The sequence below is a fragment of the Anopheles coustani genome, assembly GCF_943734705.1.
Source record: "Anopheles coustani chromosome X unlocalized genomic scaffold, idAnoCousDA_361_x.2 X_unloc_57, whole genome shotgun sequence".
NCBI classification, from domain to species: domain Eukaryota; kingdom Metazoa; phylum Arthropoda; class Insecta; order Diptera; family Culicidae; genus Anopheles; species Anopheles coustani.
This window is the reverse complement of record NW_026525167.1, coordinates 117,501-125,597: the sequence shown is the minus strand read 5'-3', so window position 1 is coordinate 125,597 and position 8,097 is coordinate 117,501.

The window sequence follows — 8,097 nt, the reverse complement described above, 5'->3', positions numbered from 1 at the left end:
AGGCCATAGGGCCCCAAAAGGGGTTTTTTAAAATTTTCGACACTTTCGACTTTGGTCGGATTTTTTCCGATTTTGGTCCGACCTAGGGACTTGGTGGTCCAAGGAGCCTCGGGACCAAACTTTTTTCTCAGGGGTCCCTACCTCCATACAACTTTGCCTAGGTCAATTTTTTGTTCCAAATCGACCGCGGATTTCACTTTTCAATATCTGGGGCTCGTGTAGAGTCCGAATATGAGGTTTTCTCATTTTTCGACATTTTCGACTTTTTTCGACTTTTTTCGGGTTTTTCGACCTAGGGGTCCGCCGAACAATTTTTGGGTCAAAAATTTTTATTGAACTAGTCGAAAGTACGCAAAAAGATAAGACTTTTTGCCGAAGACACCATGCCCCGGAACCGACTCCTTCCCCTTCAAAATTGGGGACAAACGTGATTTTTGAAACTTTTCCTTAGGGAGCCAAAGACTTAGAAAATTTTCAAAATCTCGATTTTTCGATTGCGAGCTAGCGCTTTGCGGTCTTCGGCAATGTTGTAGATCTCGACGAGATAAGACTTTTTGGTCAAGGTACATTTTCCACTCCGACCCCTCCTTCCCCCCGCAAATCGCCCCCAAAAGTGCAATTTTTGCATTTTCACCTCTTTGCACGCACTGTTCGGCCCAAATGGCCACTTTCTATGGGTCTGAGCGCTTTGCGGTCTTCGGCAAACTTTTAGAGCGTACCAAGCCCTAATTATAATTCTTCTACACCACCTTCGTACCTCTTCATCCCTGGCCGCTATTCGCGTACCAAGGTAATTTTTGTTCATTTTGTCAACATTTTTCATCTTTGACTGCTTATATCGGCCTTGCCATGAACCGATAGCGCTTCGCTGTGTTCTAACGTAAGTTAGTACTGCTCAATACCTTTCCAAATCATGTCTTAGATTGTCATTTGCTTGCATACAGCCGGAGCTATGAGCGATACCGTAAAAAGTACCGAAACTTGGAAAAATCCTTTGATCGCCCATATCCCCCCTTTGGGGGCCAGATATCGAAAAAAGTTCTGATTCAAAAAGTTGCGCATTAACGTGTTCTAGTTATGCCTAGAACATTTCACTTCGCTAGCTGGCCTGCAACTTAGCCGTAATTGGGATTTTAGGGTGTTCTTGGAGGGCCCATTTCCTGCGACTTGGTATCTTTTGGGCCCAATGTTTCTCTAATATCTCCACGAGTTTTCCAGATAGCCTTTTCAAACTTTCAGGGTGCCTAGAACACCTCAAGACCTTTCCAACGCTATGCCGTTTGTCTCGCTCGGACATCTACAGCCAAAGTTATTCGAGGTACACGGTACCTTACCCTGTTTTCTCAGTACTTGGTCGAAAATTTCGATCAGCCATATGACCGACTTGGACAACCCTGAGCGGGTTGGCCCCATATAACTAAACTTTCGTCTCGTGGAGGCAAACTTATAAATATTCCACGTCAACTCGCTATCTCGTACCGCCTTGACGGTATACTTGGTCCAAGGGCCATTTCCAGCGACTTGGTCGCAATTTCGCTCTAAGTTTCGCTAATACCTTCGTCCGTGGACATGGTGATTTTTTGTTCGTATTTTTCCTTGATAGTCCCACTCAAGACTATTCCATACCAGAGCCAAGCGTCCCGCTAAGTGCCATACAGCCTGAGCAGTAATTCATGAAAGGTACCTCTACCAGTTTTTGCCATACTTGGGTACAAACTTTGGATCGCCCATATCTCCACTTTGGAGGCCAGCCAGCACCTTGGCCTCATATACTTTTTTGTTGGTCATACCATGCACCAAATATAATTGTTCTACGCCAACTTGCTATCTCTTCTCCAACTTGCCGTTATTCTTGGTCCAAGTCCCATTTCATTCGTTTTCGGACCCATTTTGCTATATGTTTCACTAATAGCTTCGGCCATGGACAAGCTGATATTCTGTTTGTATTTTTGCTTGATAGTCCCACTCAAGACCATTCCAAAACACACCGCAACTTGTCGCTCGGTGGCAAACTGACCGAGTTATAATTCATGAAAGATACCTCAACTTGGTACACCATGTGGTCGGCCCAAACCATATACCGACCAAACGACCGACTTGGAGCACCCTGACCGGGTTGCCCCCATATAATGAAAGTTGCGTCTCTACACGCCCAACTTATGAATATTCTACGCCAAGTCGCTATCTCTTACCGGTAAGCCGGTATTCACCTTCCAAGGGTGATTTTGGTCAAGTGCCATTTCCTGCGACTTGGTCCCCGAATTGGACCATCATCACCTAATATCTCCGTGGTCTTTCAACTCAGCCTCATAAAACTTTCAGGGTAGATAGGTCTCCCCAAGACCTTTCCAACGGTGAGCCGTTTGCCTCGCTCGGCCATCTACAGCCGAAGTTATTATTGGTACTTGGTACCTTACCCTGTTTTTTCCATACTTGTTCGTACTTGGGTACAAACTTTGGATCGCCCATATCTCCACTTTGGAGGCCAGCCAGCACCTTGGCCCCATATACTTTTTTGTTGGTGATACCATGCACCAAATATAATTGTTCTACGCAAGCTTGCTATCTCTTCTCCAACTTGCGGTTATTTTTGACTCAAGTCCCATTTCCATAGTTTTTGGTACCAATTTGCTCTATGTTTCGCTAATAGCTTCGCCCAAGGACTTTGTGATTTTTTGTTCGCATTTTTCCTAAAAAGTCCCACTCAAGACTATTCCAAATCACACCTTAGCTTGTCGCTCAGTGCCATACAGCCAGAGTTTTAATTCATGAAAGGTACATCACCTTGGTACACCACGTGGTCGGTCCAAACCATCAACCAACCATATGACCGACTTCGAGTCGAGCTAGCGGCTAGGCTCAATATAATGAAATGCGTGTCTTGATGCGGGCTACTGACGGTCTGAACAATGTAGCTCGCTAGCTCGTCTCTAAACTTGTGTTTTGGTCGAATATTGGGTGTTCATGTACCACTTCGGGTAACATGGACTTTGGTGCAACTTTACCACTTGTGCACTTAATAACTTCCCGGTCATTCAAGTCTTTGCCTTCATACTTTCAGGGTAGTTAGGTCTCGTCGAGACCTTTCCATACATATGCCAAACTCATCGATCGGACATCTATAGCCCGAGTTATTCGCGGTACACCGTACCTTACCCTGTTTTTTCCTCAATTGGGTACAAACCTTGGAACACCCATATCGCCCCTTTAGAGACTAGCTGGCACGTTGGCCTCATATAATGATAAGTGCACCTCAACTAGGGCTACTGACGGTCAGAACATTTCAACTTGCTAGCTCGGGCCCACACTTGTGTTTTTCTCGAATATATGGTTCAAGTGTGCCACTTTGGGCACTTTTGGACATTTTGTCCCCACACAACTTTCTTGCCTTGGTAGATAGGGTCTTGTGATCTTGGGCAAAAAGATGCACCAAGATAAAGTCTAACTTTCGTTCTTGTACCGCAAAGCGCTATCTCAAACACCCGAGGAGATAGAAAGTGATTATGTTCGGTATATCGGTCTTCCATGGCCTACTATGGTAAACCCCTGCAGGTATGCAACCGAAGGTGCTTGGTACATGTATTTGGTGCAATATCGGTGCAAAGTAGGTGTTTCCTTGATCGGGCTATAACTTTCTTGGTTGATGTTGGATTGCTTTGCGGTCTTCGGGGGATAGTTAGGGAACATGTTGGCCAACATTTCCTTATTCCTCAGCCTGGCCGTACCTCTTACCGTCTAGGCGGTATACATGCTCTAAGTTGGAACTTGTGTTCCTTTGGGTAACTTCTCTGACTTTGACGCTTAATAACTTTCGTTCATATGCAGTCTAAGCTCTGCAACTCTCAGGAAAGCTAGTACTACTCATTTCCTTTCCATATCAGTCTTTGGCTTGTCGATCCGATGTCTACAGCCTTACTTATTCACGTTCCCTGTGAAGGTAGGTTTTTGCCCATTTTCCAGTTCATGTGGTAACATTCCCAGACTTTGCCGGCGTTCTCTTCATGTGGTAACTTGCTTGCTCATGTGGTAACTTGGAAGTGTATTTCTGACAGACCCAATCTGGGACTTAGCCGATTTTTCTCTGCATATTATATGGATCCATCACTAGGCCATCTTGCTTGCTCATGTGGTAACTTGGAAGTGTATTTCTGACAGACCCAATCTGGGACTTAGCCGATTTTTCTCTTCATATTATATGGATCCTGGACTTAGCCGATTTTTCTCTTCATATCATATGGATCCATCACTAGGCCATCTTGCTTGCTTGTGTGGTAACTTGATAGTGTATGTCTGACAGACCCAATCTGGGACTTAGCCGATTTTTCTCTTCATATCATATGGATCCATCACTAGGCCATCTTGCTTGCTTGTGTGGTAACTTGGAAGTGTATTTCTGACAGACCCAATCTGGGACTTAGCCGATTTTTCTCTTCATATTATATGGATCCTGGACTTAGCCGATTTTTCTCTTCATATCATATGGATCCATCACTAGGCCATCTTGCTTGCTTGTGTGGTAACTTGGAAGTGTATTTCTGACAGACCCAATCTGGGACTTAGCCGATTTTTCTCTTCATATCATATGGATCCATCACTAGGCCATCTTGCTTGCTTGTGTGGTAACTTGGAAGTGTATTTCTGACAGACCCAATCTGGGACTTAGCCGATTTTTCTCTTCATATCATATGGATCCATCACTAGGCCATCTTGCTTGCTTGTGTGGTAACTTGGAAGTGTATTTCTGACAGACCCAATCTGGGACTTAGCCGATTTTTCTCTTCATATTATATGGATCCTGGACTTAGCCGATTTTTCTCTTCATATCATATGGATCCATCACTAGGCCATCTTGCTTGCTTGTGTGGTAACTTGGAAGTGTATTTCTGACAGACCCAATCTGGGACTTAGCCGATTTTTCTCTTCATATCATATGGATCCATCACTAGGCCATCTTGCTTGCTTGTGTGGTAACTTGGAAGTGTATTTCTGACAGACCCAATCTGGGACTTAGCCGATTTTTCTCTTCATATTATATGGATCCTGGACTTAGCCGATTTTTCTCTTCATATCATATGGATCCATCACTAGGCCATCTTGCTTGCTTGTGTGGTAACTTGATAGTGTATGTCTGACAGACCCAATCTGGGACTTAGCCGATTTTTCTCTTCATATCATATGGATCCATCACTAGGCCATCTTGCTTGCTTGTGTGGTAACTTGGAAGTGTATTTCTGACAGACCCAATCTGGGACTTAGCCGATTTTTCTCTTCATATTATATGGATCCTGGACTTAGCCGATTTTTCTCTTCATATCATATGGATCCATCACTAGGCCATCTTGCTTGCTTGTGTGGTAACTTGGAAGTGTATTTCTGACAGACCCAATCTGGGACTTAGCCGATTTTTCTCTTCATATTATATGGATCCTGGACTTAGCCGATTTTTCTCTTCATATCATATGGATCCATCACTAGGCCATCTTGCTTGCTTGTGTGGTAACTTGGAAGTGTATTTCTGACAGACCCAATCTGGGACTTAGCCGATTTTTCTCTTCATATCATATGGATCCATCACTAGGCCATCTTGCTTGCTTGTGTGGTAACTTGGAAGTGTATTTCTGACAGACCCAATCTGGGACTTAGCCGATTTTTCTCTTCATATTATATGGATCCTGGACTTAGCCGATTTTTCTCTTCATATCATATGGATCCATCACTAGGCCATCTTGCTTGCTTGTGTGGTAACTTGATAGTGTATGTCTGACAGACCCAATCTGGGACTTAGCCGATTTTTCTCTTCATATCATATGGATCCATCACTAGGCCATCTTGCTTGCTTGTGTGGTAACTTGGAAGTGTATTTCTGACAGACCCAATCTGGGACTTAGCCGATTTTTCTCTTCATATTATATGGATCCTGGACTTAGCCGATTTTTCTCTTCATATCATATGGATCCATCACTAGGCCATCTTGCTTGCTTGTGTGGTAACTTGGAAGTGTATTTCTGACAGACCCAATCTGGGACTTAGCCGATTTTTCTCTTCATATCATATGGATCCATCACTAGGCCATCTTGCTTGCTTGTGTGGTAACTTGATAGTGTATTTCTGACAGACCCAATCTCGGACTTAGCCGATTTTTCTCTTCATATTATATGGATCCTGGACTTAGCCGATTTTTCTCTTCATATCATATGGATCCATCACTAGGCCATCTTGCTTGCTTGTGTGGTAACTTGGAAGTGTATTTCTGACAGACCCAATCTCGGACTTAGCCGATTTTTCTCTTCATATAATATGGATCCTGGACTTAGCCGATTATTAGGTTATTATATATGGATCCTGGACTTAGCCGATTTTTCTCTTCATATAATATGGATCCGGGACTTAGCCGATTTTTCTCTTCATATAATATGGATCCTGGACTTAGCCGATTTTTCTCTTCATATAATATGGATCCTGGACTTAGCCGATTATTAGGTTATTATATATGGATCCTGGACTTAGCCGATTTTTCTCTTCATATAATATGGATCCGGGACTTAGCCGATTTTTCTCTTCAAATAATATGGATCCGGGACTTAGCCAATTTTTCTCTTCATGTGGTAACGTATGCCAATCGCTCACAAGTCATGGGATAAGGGTACTTGTGTTCTTCCATCTTCTAAGTCCCGCACGGGGACATCGTGATCGCCCCAAGTCCGGAATAGCGCCAAGTCAAGCCCCACGGTGGCCGTGCAGGACCTGTTAGCGGCGGCCCCACTGACAGCACTAATCCGGACTTAGAAATTATATCTTTCTAATCGAACACCACACACGCAACACCACCATACCACCATCTCCTTGCAAGTACCTAAGTACCCGCAACTCCATGGTGAAGGCAATGTCACTCCATCACCAACCTCTTTGCACTGCAAGCACTTGCGTACCCACAACACTCCGAAGAAGGCAACGGCGCGCGATGCTCGACTCCACACACCACACCACACCACACCACCGATGGCCAGCCAGCCAGCCAGCCCAACTAAGGGCTAACCCACCAACCAACCACCAATGGCCTAGGCCAGCCGGATCCCACCTTCAAGTCCAAGCACAGCCAAGTGCAAGTACCGCCAAGTGTTCACCAACCGCCCAACACACCACACCACCGATGGCCAGCCAGCCAGCCAGCCCAGCTAAGGGCTAACCAACCAACCAACCACCAATGGCCTAGGCCAGCCGGATCCCACCTTCAAGTCCAAGCACAGCCAAGTGCAAGTACCGCCAAGTGTTCACCAACCAACCATCACACCAGGTCAGCCGGCCGGTACCCACCTTCAAGTGCCATTACCCTCGGGTGCAAGCTCAATCAAGTGTTAACCAACCAACCCGGCCAAGGCAGCCAACAGGCCGGCACCCTACAGCACCGACCCGCCATCACCACCTCAACCGTTGACCATGCAAGTGGCCTCGGACAACAGGTGACACCCGAAGTACATCCGAAGAACGTATATCAAGTGTTTGCTCACCAAGTCCTCAACCAACCCCAAGTACCCGGAGGTACCCAGAGTGTTGGATCCGCCAACCCGTCCCGGCACTCCAAGTCCTTGCGAACCCAAAGTGTTTGCCCGGTAGGGCCATTGTATCACAACGCTTGCTACCATGCAAGTGGCCTCGAACAAGGTGACAGGGGTATCTTCACCAAGTTCTCAACCAACCCCAAGTACCCGGAGGTACCCAGAGTGTTGGGTCCGCCAACCACTACCAGCACTCTAAGTCCTCGCGAACCCAAAGTATTTGCCCGGTAGGGCCATTAGACCACAACGCTTGCTAACCATGCAAGTGGTCTCGGACAACAGGCGATACCCGAAGTACATCCGAAGAGTGTATATCAAGTGTTTGTTCACCAAGTCCTCAACCAACCCCAAGTACCCGGAGGTACCCAGAGTGTTGGATCCGCCAACCCGTCCCGGCACTCCAAGTCCTCGCGAACCCAAAGTGTTTGCCCGGTAGGGCCATTAGACCACAACGCTTGCTAACCATGCAAGTGGTCTCGGACAACAGGCGATACCCGAAGTACATCCGAAGAGTGTATATCAAGTGTTTGTTCACCAAGTC